Here is a 14,661-nt window from a genome sequence, read left to right as displayed (position 1 = left end):
TTTTTTGTGGAAAATTAAATTCTCTACAACTTTAGTTCAGTAACTTTTTGTCGTAGAACTATAAATAACGACTGATTGTAAAAACCATTTCAACCCCTATTTTCAAGATGGCGGCCGTGGGACAAGGGTGGCGACCCCACAAACTTGGTTTTAGCTTTACACTGACCCCCACTACACTTCAAAAAAATAAAATTGCGTCCTCTAAAAAACGCAAGGTAAGGCCTAAAAAATGTAACATTTCAATGGACTAACAGTACATTTATTGTCTACGTATATAAAAATCATTGTGTTTACCTTTTCGATTCTGCAATCAACGAACAGCTACCAAATTGACATGCGTGTAATTTCTGAAACAAAATAATATCAATGTAAAGTACATTTACAAATATATCACTGTCTCTTTATTTATTATCTTGTGATACTAACAAAAAAATATATAGGTTTAAGCATGTTAAAAAAATAGTATTTTACAACTTAACATATTCCTTTAGCTATCCAGCATAAAGTTCTTTTTTATTGTTTGACGCACAAATCACCCATCAACAAAGACGCTAAAAATAATAGTAAATACCTACTGATAAAAATATAACACATAGATCAAAGTACATTATATGCTTCGGTTTTATTAATGACAGATACCATTATAATGTTTACCTTAATTACAGATTCTTAACAAAAATAAAAACTTCATTGCCACGTAGTAGTTTAATAAGAATTAAGTACTTAAAACTAAGTTTCCAAGTCTACCAACACGAAAGACGGATTACTAAGTAAGTTTTCTGAAGTTAGCGTTATTCATTACTTTGTTAATCCTCAACACTCCTGTGTAAATGGCATCATTAATAGCACCTTAATTATTAAACTTAAAGGTCTTTTAAATTTAATAATTAGAGATTCACTATAATAAGTATTCATCATTATATTCGATAAAACACGAGTTAATGTCATTAGGTAAGAAAAATATACCGATCGTTAACATAGCATACTTTATTGAACGTATATTATGACCAAGGCAAAGTAATTTTAATTTTAATTAAAGAAAGAATTGTACCCCTTTATTTAGTAAATATGTTAGTAAGACGGTATTTTACTCAAAGAAATTAATTTTTAATTTCTTTTCTATGCTTCATACGATTTTTACAAGCCGATCGCCATGTTACGTACATTTAAAAATATGAACTTGTTTGGTGGTAATAAGTAAAATGTTAGTTGGTAAGTTCGTATCCTGAATAAAAATTAAAATAACTTCGTAAAAAAAAAGAATATTTATTTTTAGTTCAAACCCGACTTCGAATTTTGAAAAAGCGTATGATACGGCACAGGTTTTCGTCGTATTTTTTAATACACAGAATGGTTTTGTGGGACCGCCAAAAAAAGTTTTAAAAGCCCATTCATAGAAAAAGAAGTGCAGGAAAAATACCATGAACATTTTTGGACAACAGAATCATGACTTTTATTGGCAGGTTTACATAAAATCATTTGAAGGTACTAAAAATGTACATATTTTTTAACATAGAAAAATATTATGAAGTTATGCTACATAACTCTTTGTTTTTGAGGTAAAGTTTATTGATAAGATGACCCGCTGGTCCGATACTAAGTGTCTCTACTGACCATAACAGTAGCAAGACTACCTGAACTTTGCATTATAAAACTGTTTGGAACTGCGCTGTAAATTAGATGTCTCATAATAAATACCTAGTAATAATTTTGTTAAAATGTCGATTTAATGGAAACACAAATGAGTTTGTAAAATGCTGCTTAATGGTAGGAATAGACATTGCGACAGGAGTTGCCTAATTTGATTCAGATACGCCAGAGTTACTATACAGTAAAAGTATGCTGCAAAGGAAATTTTATACAAAAACAAAATATACGAATTAAATAAACTCCTCCTTTTGAAGTCAGTTCAATAGAAAATGCACATCGTTGAAACTAATTGGCAAGTTATTAACTTACAACCGCCATTAAATAAATAAATCCTTATATCGAAAATAAATTAACACGTAATTGATTTCACGAGGAATTTATATGAAAGCTCATTAAAGTGTCTGATCGCGTGGCCAAACAAACATAAATGAATATTTTCATACGCGCCTTTTATCCCAACTGCAATATGGTACGTAATTATATTTTGCCATAATGACAACACAGCTGCAGTGTATTAATTTAACGTTATTAAATTACTTTAGAAATCGAAACATTAATTTATTTGTAATATTGACTATGATAAATTATTAAAGAATAATTTTCATTGGCTTTTATAAATGTAATTATTTTTTCTATAGGTAATTCTCTATTTAAATTAAATTAGGACAAGTTAAAAAAAACTTAATTATAAAGCTAACAGCTCACGATCTAACTACGATATATTGTATAATAAATAAAATGATTCTATACCAAAGATTCCTTTACTGGCATAATTGATGATATAAACTTTGCTCTGTCGCAAGCGAGCACTCAAGTTCTGCTCACACAAAAAGCGAAATTTTCCTAATTCAAGTACAAACCAATCCTTTAAAATCAAACTTTCTGAAGTCATTTTCTAATTATACCAAGATATAGCAAAAGCAATTTCATTAATATATAAATAAGGAATGGAAATGAGACTGCAATAACGGAACATACGTTTTATATTTTTATTCCACTGCGGTTGCTATAAAAAGACTCATATAAGCGGAGTGCACACTATATAGTTTTCGCTCAGAATCTGACACACATCCGACAAAAGCCTCTTCTGAAGACAAGACCAATTTAACTCTCGTACACGTCGAGATAGTTCAGAACATTCTTCGTTATGAATTTAACTAGATAACGATCAAACTCGCTGTAGCTTGTTCTGAAGAGTCAAATTCCTGTGTCAGCTAATGTACTTCTTAAAATAGGCCAGAATATTTCTAATCACAATTGAGAGTCATAAGGATTATAATTGATTGACATTATATTTTGACTACGCATTCAAGTCCCGCGTAACTGTTTTAATGCAGCAAGGTAAAAAAGCCTCTAAATTGCAACCAATACCTAGACGGTACCAATTAAGGAATCATATCTAGACGCACGTCTCTAATTCTAAAGCTATCGCCTATAAATAGGGCATGTAAGCGCAGTGTACACGACCCAAGTGCGGACTCCGAGTGTACCAAATACCGAACAAAAACATCTTAAGAAGGTGACACTAATTAAGCCCTTGTTAAGAAAATGCCAAACGTTCGTATTTTTAACATTTCCTAAATCCTTGAGGTTAAGCGACATATTCTCATAAGGTAATATAAGCCCTCTCAGTAGTAGAGGAGGCCCGTGCTCAGCAGTGGGCAAGTATATAATACAGGGCTGATATTACTATAATATAATTACTGAAAACAGTTTTCAAATAGGACGTAAGCGTCTCTGCATACGATCTAAGCGCAGGAGAGTTATGCTTGCTATGAAACTATTAAACGTTCGCGTTTCTAACTTAGCCTAAAACCACAACTCTAACCGACATTTGATAATAGAACTGAAAACAAATCTTATATTGTAATTCTAATGCGGTCGCCGTAAAATGGGGCTTGTAAGCGCTCTGCATACGATCTAAGCATACACAGAATGTCCCACATAAAGAACAAAGACCTCTTCTGATGAGGATGACGAGACCAATTTAGCTCTCACACTCGAGGGAGACTCCGATTTGTTACGGAACGTGTTTTAATTTATAACTTTTTTGTATGCCTTTTGTGCCTCGAATGGTTTTGAAACTTCCTTTGAATTCGCTTTCGGTTGAGCTGAATGGTGAAAGTCGGGTACGTTTTATTATTTTTCACAAATTCAATATCGTATTGGGTAATGCTTTTTGTGGTTTTAAATGGTTATTATTTAATGTTATGTGATGAAGTCGTTGACATAAGTGCGTCGATTGCCACATAGGAAAAACTAAATATAATATCCAAAACTTAGAACTGTTCCTTCTTCAGTTTTGAATATTATCAGATGTTTGCATATCTGCTCGGGCACTAAACATTAATCACTGAATTGAAATAGAAAAGACAAACATATACGAAGTTTTCAGATATGCTTATGTTATTTATAAACCTGAAAAGTTTTTTAAACGCGCTAATTTCAGGAACTACTGAACCTCTTTTATTTTTTCACTAATAGAAAGCTACATCACTCCTGAGTAGTGTAGTGATACTACACAGCTAATTTTCATACCAGTAAAATATTTACCCCCGGAAAAACATTTACACGCGTGAGGAGTCGATACAGTTAATTATACTTATATTCTGAAAAGGACTGAACCGTGCTACTCGATACTAAGTTACTGCAAACTACAAAGTATATTATATCTACTATAAACATCCCGAAGGTAATTCGACATACGATACCTGTACCTTGGCTTAAATAGCATTAACAAACGAGTCATTTGGGATTAACGTATTGGAGCGCAAACATCTGGCGACTATTAAACCACACGAGTAACTAATACGGGTCATTTACTCGAGTAATTTAATATAAACATAACCTCACGCAGAAATCCCCAGTAGAATAGGTAGAGGTACATTTAGAACACCTATTAGTAGAAAAATAAAATAAATATACATCTAGCATTTATCCCCTAAAGGGTAGGCAGATATGCAACCAGCGCTTCCACTTTTCGCCATGTGTGTTCCGTCCCATGATGTGTGATAATAAATGTGTCCTATTCCAAGGTCCTTAAGTGGCTTAGTATTATTACGTATGCATTACGATAACGCGCTGAGGTCTCGCGTTCGATCCCCAGGTCGAGTGACATTGGATTTTCTATTCCGTCAGCCAGGAGTCTGGAAATTGTGCCCAAAATGGCCATAGACTAGACTACCTATCACATCATGGGACGGAATACACACGGTGAAAAGTGGGTGCACCGGTTGCGCCTCTGCTTACCCTTTCGGGCATAAAAATGTGTGACTGTGTATGTGCTAATATTCATATTATACATCGATTTATAACGCCTTAATAAGTATCTGCAACGCGCGCATAAATGAAGTGTAAATTTGAAGATATTGCATGTTTTTGCATTTTAAATGTGGTTGAATATTAAAAGCTTTTAACGGGAGTTGAATGTCGTGAGAGTCTTCAACATTTAATAGGGATGTAATCTATCATACTAGGGATATCGTACCCAAAAATGACTGCATATTATAAAACGCTGGCCGGCTATTACGCGGTTTTATATTAATATTTACTTATGTTGCAAAAATGTAATTTAAAATTTTCATGTTAGTAAAAATTAGAAAAGACAATAATTCATAGTTTCCCTTTATTTATCATTCTGGACTACCGAAATTTTTACTGAAAAAGAAATGGGCCATTTTTGATATATTATATAATTCAATTAAATAAAAAATATAACATCGAACCTTATAATAGTGAGTCAGCAAATTATTACTAAGCTAAAGAGACGCTTTGTGGACCTTAATTCAGATAGTGCCTGTAATAGTAATCGTTATGGATAATATAAAATATTACAAAAAAAAAATAAGTGTAACACGCACGTACTGAATTTTTTTCTTGCTAAAATACATGAAAAAGTATTTATATTACTTGCAATAGAGAACAAATTACGAAAGAACTTTACTGATCTATGGAACACTTTCACACTTGATAGAATAATTGCACCATTCTCGATATAAATTTGATAATTTTAAAGGCGTTAACGTCCCGCCAACCCAGGCTACTGACCTAAATATAAAATGTTCATTATTACATCATTGCCAGCTCGTGTGGAAAATTCGTTTGCTCATTTTAATTTGTAAGTTTTTTTTTATTACAGATTTTTTGGTGTAATATAATAATAATAATATTAGCTCTGTATTATATATTGCCCTACTGCTGGCACGGCCACCTCTACTACTTAGAGGAATTAGACCTTAGTCCACCATGCTGGTCTAGTGCGAATTGGTAGACTTCACACACCCTCAAAATTCCTATAGAGACTTTCTCAGGGATGCAAATCCCCTCACGACGTTTTCCTTCGCTGTTAAAGCAAGTAATAATTCACAAAGAATATACACATAATTTCAGAATAGTCAGAGATACCTATGTGCCCTTGCTAATTCAAACTTAAAAAAAAAATAAAAAAACATCTGGTTAATTTACGAATGAGGTATTTAATAAAATGTTTAACTTTAACGACAGTTATGTAAATCGCAGATACCCCACAGATGTCATTAAATATACTAAAATCAAAATTTTAAATACAACGAACATTTTAAATTACTTATCGCAAAACTAAATCATATGTCTTTGGCCTAATAACGCTAAAACACCTATTTTTTAAAAAATGGTTCGAAATGCATTTATATTTTTAGTTAGGTAAAACTACTTTTTTACATTTCCCAGTACGCGAAGATATAAAATTCCGAGCGTTCGAAGTAATCATAATTTACAATTCGCACGACAAAATAAAAATGTCTCCCATATTAATATGGCACGAAAAACATGACCCTTGCTTTTTGTAAGTTAAAAACGAACGTATTTTTATTTCACAAAAAGGGTGATAAATGGCGGCTTTATATTCCACACTTATTAATCCCAATGTAAACCCCGATACAAGCGGAACAGAAGAATGAATTACGCCCTTCGGGGAAGCGAATACGGCTTTATTGGTTCCTCAATTGACATAACACTAACGCTTCCTCATTGGTCTGACTGATGTTCCAAAGATTTTCATTCAATGCGTAATATAAAGAAACTACAAGACCCGTTGCCAAATCGTATACTGCTTAATAATTATTATGGCCTAATTTTATACAGGAATACTAAGAGTGAGTTCAAGTCAAATTCTTAATATATTGAAAATTATATCTCACACAAACAACAAATGTATCACATGTAAAAGGTAAGTAGTAACCATTTTAACTAAACGTCTATTTTGTAATAATTAATCACGCTTCGAAGGCATTCACCTGACAAATACATTTACACGCAATCTAGAATGTTATATGTTAATTTCACATGAAGTTCTGCATTAAGTACAATCAAATTATAAGAAAACACTTCTCAATTCATCGTACCAAATAAATAGATAACTCTTTGTTATTCTCTAGACTTTAAAGCCCAGATAGAGGCGCTGTAAATGCTCTCACGTAACACCAAGATAAATCTATGTTATGTGACAAGTGACAACGGGCTAGTCAATTCCTGGCATATCAAAAGGGCATAGTAAGACTTGCTGACCTTAAACACAAACCTAGACATCCTGGGTCGAAGTTATGTGGCATACGATAACCTCAAATATGCCATGGGACAGAAAACAGCACTTGTAAATGATTATAAACCACGTTTTGCTCGCACAAAAATTCAGGATATTGTATATTTGTGTGCTTAATTTCATCCAAGTCTGCTGAGCGTTTATGGCATTTACTTTTTTACAAACATCCAAACATATCCAACAAACGTCTTGTAATTAAGAATTATGTTAGTAAATTGTAATTTTTTATTAGATAAATCTTTCTGGAACAAGAATTTAATTCATTAAAACTGCTGCAAACCCAAAACAACTTGGCCCCTATCCAAAAAGTAATGCTGATTGTGTCCCAATAGAAAAATAGGTCTGCTATCTGGTATCGATTCGAAACGTGAAATACCCTTAAGATGTTAAGTAAACTGAATGCTGCGTAATCTAGATCTTTTTGAAAATAGTTTTTACCAACAAATGTTCTGAACAGAGACGCGCGTCTTTACCTCAAGCCAATGCATGCGTAATCTAGGTTTCCAAACACACGTATCACGTCTTTATGCCCGAAGGGTAGGCAGAGAAGCACCCAAGGCAGCCACTTTAGATATGTGTTCGTACCATTATCCATGATAGGTGACCTATCACCATAATATGGTGCACAAATTCCAGACTCTGGAATCTGAGATCTGATAATGAGAAGAAAAACTCAATATCACTATGCCCGAACCCATACATACCGCACTCCTAATACAATTACGCCACTGAGGCAGTCACTACATCACGGCGACTTTGTCTAGTTGTAAAAAAAGTTATATAAATACATTAAATTTACGTAGCATTTCGTCTTCATCTAAGAATTTGCTCATATACGCATGCCATCCCAAACACTATCTGAAATAATTCCTATATCTAAGTTTTATTTTTATGTACGTCCTTGCCTAGAATTAAACGAAATTATTAAGCAGGCGTTAGATTAGCAAAGAAAGACTTCCAGAAAATAACTTCTACTAGCGCTTTTTACCGTGTAAACAATCGTGGCGAATTACAAATTTTGAAGTTGCAGGACTTGCCGCGGTTGCATGTGAAAATATTTGAAATCTTGCCGCTAGTGTAAACCCATCTAGAACTTCCTGCGCAATACATTATTCCGAGAACTTGCTAGTCTAAATTAACGTTTAACACACCTTAAACCACCCATCGAATACAAAGCTTAATTACTGCGCAATTCAAGCAATATCTTAGGATCTAAATGGGCATTCTGTAAGCACATTTATCATCCGCGTTGTCTATGATAAGCGAATCCGAAACGTAAGCACGCGCCACACTCGATATCTCGAGTTTGCTGTTATAGTGCTGTATTCCAACGAGTCCGAATATCGCTATTTTCGCAGTAGATAGGTGTTGCTCGTGTCTTCTCTCTCAAGATCTTGTGAACGTATTGAAAGATCTGTACGCCGTATTTCATTCAAATATGTTCTGATTTCTTCGTTTACTACTAACAGATATACAAATAACGTCACCAACTTTCATATTTATACAAGTATTATTATAATTTGAACTTTAAAGTTACGCGTAAACCTACAAAAGTATTTGACGTAAATGCAGCAACATTCTAAATATATCTCGTAATAGAAAACGGATTTAGATTTCCAATGAAGAAATCAATGAACCCTTCGCAAAGTTAATCAATCCCTAATCAAAACCTTGAAGTGGGGAATGGAAAGGGAATAAAACCTCGGTTTTATTTACTTTGGTTCGATGCGGAGCCTTTATCACTTGTCATGCGGAACATTTAACGGATATGAATTTTTTTTTGCTCTGGCAACATTAGATCGGATCGGTCGTCAAAATTTTTCCTCGTATAAAATAATTTGTTAAAATATTAATATTTTGTAGAAATTGTTATTAATTAAGTGACTAACAAAGAAAATTACTCATTGTTCACATAATTATTATAAATTATAGTGACTGCTAAAGTGGAATTGTGATAAAGGAAATCTGACATCGCAACGTAGTCAACGGTCATCTGACTTTCAAATAACATTAAAAAAAACCCGGCGAGTATTATTGAATCTAATATTTTACAATACATTACACTTCACAACATTAATTACACTGCTCATTTCCATGAGTTACGTCTATACACACATTGGCAACGCTAGAATCTCGTTCTATTTGACAAAAGTGGAAATAGAACTGACGATTTGCATTTCTTGCCCCAGACAGCATTAAAAACTACAAAATTCTACTTGAATAACTCAAAACATAATATATCAGTGTTTTAGTAAATAGTGTAATTTTGTAAATTAGTATTAAAGTACCCGCCCCACTACTTCACTTCACCTGTTGGCCTTACTCTCGCTAGATCAAAGGTTTTCTGTTCTCCTTATTTATTTTCAGTACATCAAAGCACAAAACTTCCACTATGCAGACCCGTAAGGCTGCAGCTGTAGAAACTGAACTGAAGTTGAGGACAGCCCTAATTGATCTGAGGGCATACAAAGACCAATGCCAGAAGCTCCTGCAAGAACGTGAGGACAGCGAGGAGGAAGTGGCCATCATTGTTAACAAAAATGCAGCTCTTAAGCGTCAGTTATTAGAGTTGCATCAACAAAATGAAGTTCTAGTGGAGGAAGCGGAGACAAATTACAAGCGGTCACAGATTCCTTTACTCACTGTAGTTCTTTATATGAGGCGGCTCTGTGTAGGATTAGGGACTTAGAATCAGAATTAAATAGTGCCAACAACATTATAAATAATCTAAATGTAGAAAAGGAGTGCTCTGAGGCAGCGGTGAATCAAAGCTTATATACTGAATTAATTTGTGGAAATTTTGACCCGCACCCAGTGAAACCTACCTTAACAATTGATCTTACTGAGGATGACTCACTATTAAATAATAATCAACCTAATGTGCATAATTTGAGTCATAAAAAGATAATTAAATATATAAAATTAAATAAATTTATTAAAAACATAAAAGACTTAGCCAGAACCAAAAACAGTTTGCCAAGAATTTAGCTTTAAGGGAAGGAACGTGAGGGCTTTATTAGATAAATTTAATAACTTCCAGATAAAATTAGAAGATAGCAAGAGGATTTATGAAATTGACACCCAGCATTTGTTAAATGAAATTAGAATGCTGGAAGAATCTCTAATCTTAACATATAATAAATATATATCTTCTAAAAATAAAATTGATGAACTTCTTTTACAATTAGATAATAAAACAGTGTCTCAGTTAGATCATGTTACAAATATTAATAATAACTGTAAAAACTTGTCAGAGAGTACTGCTGTGGCATCTGAGTGCACTGTGTCTTTGCTTGACACAGAAAAGATTGTCATGGGTGATGTTCAGTGTATCGGTCAGTTAAACCACCAGTCTACCAATATGAGTAACGCTAAAGAAGAGACCCATTGTGCGGGATTTTCTACGGTGGTATTTTCAGATAACATAGGGAAAGGTTTTGGTACATTGCTAAGTAACAGTCTCGAGCACTCTGTTACTAATAACTGCCTGTCAGGAATGCACTATAAGGATATTGTTAAATGTTTAATAAGTAAAAATATAGTTCTCAGTCTTGTATTGCTCTTTTAGTGGGCAATAGTGAGAACTTATGTAAAAGGGATATTACAGAAAGCATTGCCTCTATGACCAAATTAAATTGTAAAAAAGTAATATTATGTGCATTTCCCTTTCTGGCCAATGTACCAGACAGGTTAAATAAGCACATTCACATGTTAAACAATCATATGCAATTTTTAGTAAGTCACTATAGTGATAAACTGTTATTTTTTGACATAAATAAATTTACAGACAATTGTAGATTTTCATTGACTAGAGATACTATGTATCTGTCAAAATTAGTTAAAGTTAAGATTGCTACATTGTTGGCATTTAATATTAACTCAGTCATAAGTACTATGACGAAGTCCTCCATTACTACATGTTTTAGTAGTATTACTAATATAAGTGTAGTAAATAATTTAAACAATTAGTTATGACAACAGAGAAAAGTGACTTAATATTAACTCATCAAAATATAAATCGTTTCTCTGGCAAAATACTTGACATAGAATTATTAGCAGAAAAATATAATATTGATATTTTATGTTTTACGGAGACATGGTTAAAAGCAGATAAAATGGCATTTAGTGTTAGTGGCTACAGAGTCGCCAGCTCGTTCTTTAGGATATCAGCAGAAGGTGGAGGCACCATGATCCTCATCAAGGATGGTGTCTCTCACAAGGATAGGCAGGATATTGTAAAACTTTCTGTAGAACGAGTGTGTGAGGTCGCGTGTGCAGAGACCAGTGGTTTTATTATATTGTGTGTATATAGGCCTCCTTCATCAAGTATATTGGCATTTATTTCTAAAATGGAGGATATTCTTAAAAACTTAAAATGAATAATAACGTTTTGGTCTGTGGGGACTTTAATATAGATTTGCTAGTGGATTCCACAGATAAAAGACTTTTTGAATTTACTTCAATCATTTAATCTAAACTGTCAATTTCTCGAGCCGACTAGATTAACTACAACTTCAGCTACCTGTATTGATAATGTTATTTCAAATTTTAAAATTAACTCTAAAGAATTATTAGCTGGCGTTCGCTCAGACCACACATGTCAAATGGTCAAACTGAATTGTGAAAGCAATAGAAGTAAGAACATAGTACAATTTAGACCCCTAACCCAATATAATCTACAGAAATTTAGTGCTAGGCTTAATTTGGTGTTGCCTATGCTGACTTGCGGTTCAGACAACCCAAATAATATGTTTAAAACATTATTAAATGGTATTACAAACATATTTAATAAAACATGTAGTGTAAAATCAGTGCCACTAAAAATAAAATATCATTCAGTGCTTGGGCAACAAACGGTATTAGACGTAGTAGAGATGTTCTCTATGAATTATATGACAGAAGGTCCTTTACACCCAATGTCGAATTTAATAATTATGTGAGAACATACTCTCAAATTTTTAAACGTGTATGTAGGTATGCTAAAGCTGCCTATATCAGTAGTCATATTAAAAACTCAGATAATAGAATTAAAACTACTTGGAAAATTATTAATACTGAAACTGGCAAAAATAAAACTAATGACAAGATTTTATTGAACATTAATGACGAGCTAGTTTCAGATAAATATAGAATAGCTAATTACTTTGAACATTTTTTACTAACATACCTTTTGAAACGACAAAATGTCTGCCATCCTCACCAGGGGCAGCTGAGTCGTTCTTAAAACAAAATGTTGATCTGTCGATTCCAAATTTCGAATTTGAGTTTGTCACGCACTCTGATATAATAAAAGTATTTAAGAGCTTAAACATGAAGAGTACTGAAGATCTTTGGGGTTTATCTGTTAAAGCGTTGCAGTCAGTAATAGACAACATTGCCCCAATTCTTGCGGAAATCTTTAACTGCTGCGTCAGAGACGGCATATTTCCCGCAGATCCACGCAAGATGCTGGACGTGCTTTAGTCAAAGCTGTGTTAGATGCTTGGGAGGGATCCCAGGATGCACTGGGGGTCTTTTGTGATCTTTCCAAGGCATTCGATTGCGTCGATCACAAAACCCTCATTTTAAAGCTTCATTATTATGGTATTAGAGGAATTGGACTTAAACTAATATCTTCATATTTATCAGGTCGAAATCAAAAGTATTTATCGACAACGTCTCCTCTGCCGGGTCCGCAGTTAGAATCGGGGGTTCCCCAGGGTTCCATATTGGGTCCATTCCTATTCTTAGTTTACATAAATGACCTGCCTTACATGGTTGATAATATGGCAGATGTAGTATTGTTCGCTGACGACACTTCGATTATTTTTAAGTTAAATAGAAGGGATGAGAATCTCGGTGAGCCACATAAAGTACTTAGTTTGATTTCTGACTGGTTCTCTTCTAATAATTTACTTTTAAATGCCGCAAAAACGAAATGTGTCAGATTTTCGTTACTGAATAAAAATAAGGACCTAGAGATTGATCTAGATGGGGGATAAATTAGAATTAGTTCCCTCAACGGTCTTCCTCGGGGTTTCAATCGATAGTAAATTGCAATGGGGCCCCATATTCAAAAAATTTCTAGTAAACTGAGCTCTGCCGTGTTTGCTATTAGGAAGATTAGACAATTAACTGACGTGGCTACGGCAAGGCTAGTGTATTTTGCATACTTCCACAGCATTATGTCCTATTGTATTCTTCTGTGGGGCTCTGCTGCAGATCTGCAGACCATTTTTATCTTGCAGAAACGAGCGATTAGAGCTATTTAAACCTTCGCTCTCATGATTCCCTTAGGCAAATGTTTAAGGAGGTGAATATACTGACTTTGCCGGCCGAATATATTTTTCAGAATATAATGTACGTACGTAAAACCTTAGTACTTTTATTAAAAACAGTGACTTGCATAGTCTAAATACCAGAAATAAAAATAAATTGGTTGTCCCTAATCATAGGCTCTGTAAAACCAATAAATCTTTCTTAGTTAATAGCATTAAGTTCTATAATAAACTTCCCTTCGAAGTTACCAATTTGACCGAAGAAAATTCAAGTGTTATGTTAAGCGTGAATTAATGTGTAAAGGATACTATACTGTATCTGATTACCTTAATGATAAGACGGTTTGGAAAGTTTGTCCTGCACACAATGACCCACCATGTTAGCACAAATTAGTAATTAATTAACTGCCTAAAATGTCTTTTTTGCATGTCTCACATGCTTTTTTATAATAATGACATTTCTATAGTTCTAATTTGACATAATCATATCATATCTTAATGAAATGTAATTTTTGAAAGACGACCACCCGATCATGTTGTGTTTGCCTGTTCAATATCACTATTTTTTTTCTTTTCTCATGATTGAAAACTATGATTGTAAATGTAGGCGAATGCACGCTGTACGCCGTTATTTAAGTATGAATCTATGTTCTCTTTTATTTGCTATCGCTAATTTTATTTTATGCCGCTCCAGGTTTAGTCGATTGGATTTCATCTTATCCCATGTTAACGGTGATGTGCGTGCATTAGCTTATATAACTATTGTGACTATGTACAAGAAAGACTTGGAAATAAATACAAAAGAAGTACTGAACAATTGATGACAAAAAGAAAGCCCGGAGTTTCTTTCTGCCTTTCTTCTTCGGGTAGTCATCACTTAGGTAGCTAGTGAAAGGCTGGTAGGTTAGCTAGGCTAGGGCTCATGTCCTCACCGGTGAGGATCGCGACGCGTTACCCTTCTATTTCCCCTACTTGCCAGCCCGAGCTGGTTACTTCGGTTTGTACCTAGTCTTTTGTATAAACTTTATCCCTAATTTAAAATCTCCATAGTTATATAAGTGATTTTAATAGTTGTTTAGAAATAATAATTATTCTTATTCTTTGTTTTGACGTATCATAAGTGCAACTTTGTTCGCCTACGTGATAAATAAAGTATTTTATTTTTATTTTTATTTT

General features: G+C 33.7%; 1 protein-coding gene across 1 annotated transcript in view; it reads right to left on the bottom strand.

Moving 5' to 3' along the window:
• Positions 1 to 14,661, bottom strand: part of LOC115440334 (serine-rich adhesin for platelets) — a 78,400-nt gene that overhangs the window by 30,663 nt on the left and 33,076 nt on the right. The window contains exon 2 of the mRNA XM_030164583.2: positions 295 to 347. The gene's annotated coding sequence lies outside the window, so the exon portion shown is untranslated. The remainder of the gene's footprint in view (positions 1 to 294; positions 348 to 14,661) is intronic.

Source organism: Manduca sexta, chromosome 19 (genome assembly GCF_014839805.1).
Source record: "Manduca sexta isolate Smith_Timp_Sample1 chromosome 19, JHU_Msex_v1.0, whole genome shotgun sequence".
Lineage (NCBI taxonomy): Eukaryota > Metazoa > Arthropoda > Insecta > Lepidoptera > Sphingidae > Manduca > Manduca sexta.
This window is presented reverse-complemented; position numbering and strand designations above follow the sequence as displayed.